Consider the following 1299-nt stretch of genomic DNA (forward strand, 5'->3'; position numbering starts at 1 on the left):
GGTATATTCCTTCATTCAGAAGAGTTAAACCTAATAATTATGCAGCCCTAAATTGTTGACTTTTGTTGTTGATTTGCAATAATGAAACAAAATCTCCTTTCTGATTTAAATGAGTTATAAGATTATTCATGCACTGAATAACAGCAACATTTGTTTTAATATGTTTGGAATAGAGCTAGTAATAGCTGTGATCACAAAAAATGTGGCTAATGGTAGAGGGCTTGTGAAGGGATATGGGATGACATTTAATAGTGCTTATTTCTAAGAGATCTTCTGAATATGTAAGAATTAAGATTAAAAAATATAATCTGTCTTTATATATAGATAAGGCGAACTGGTAAAAATGTTCAAGAAGGTTGATATGATTTTCATTTTAGTTATGCAAAAAAAAATACAATCCCAAAACTTGTATGGAAAAAAACCTCTTTTAATATGTATCAGTGGGTTTTTTACCAATATGATCGCGGTTCTTATATGTCATGCTTTGGACACTGCATTTGATAACTGAAGTAGACCATTGGATACTTGACAAAGAAAGTAAAAGTAATTATACTGCTTGCTTTTAGGTGCTTTACAATTGCCTTTTCCCTCACCAGTAGGATTGAGAACACCAGCTGGGCACCCCCATGCCCTTGACTACTGCCCTCACCACCCCTGCCCCAAGCTCTGTAATCCCTTTTGATACTGTCCACTTTCCCCCCAGTAGCATCACTTGTGCCCCGATGGAATAAGAGCTTAAGAGTTCACACATTTCAAACTAAGATTGGGAAACCTTTTGATTTTTTTTACCGAATGTTAAAAATATATATATTTATTTAATTAACAGTAATTCTGTTGAAAAATTGTAGTGCTGAAATGCCTTGAAGACTAGAACCTTTAGGAGATAAGCTGGCCTGATTCTACGATGTAGGAGTTGCTTATTATTTTGGCTTGTAAAGAATTGAGTGAAAATGAAATGTCACAGTTTTAACGCTGAATGAAAAAATGTTTTGAATATATTCAGTAGGCACTTACTAGTTTGTCACATAAACCTCCAAATACATCACTGCCTGTCTTGCAGTCTATTGCCGCAAACACCTATTTGCAACATCAAGAAGGAAAATGGGGGATTGCTGTCTTTTTGGTTTGTTTTTTGGTTTTTTTCTTACCTCCCTTGAATAATCTGATTGTGGAAGTATAATAGAGGGTACAAAGCAGCTTAAAAGCTAAGGCAGGTAGGTAAGATGGAAGGTTGCAAGAGGTACAAAGTGGACCGTGGTGAGGGAGAAAAAGCGAAGGGTTGTGACATGGCAGCAGCAG

The sequence above is a fragment of the Phaethon lepturus genome, unplaced genomic scaffold (assembly GCF_000687285.1).
Source record: "Phaethon lepturus isolate BGI_N335 unplaced genomic scaffold, ASM68728v1 scaffold5332, whole genome shotgun sequence".
Taxonomy (NCBI): Eukaryota; Metazoa; Chordata; class Aves; order Phaethontiformes; family Phaethontidae; genus Phaethon; species Phaethon lepturus.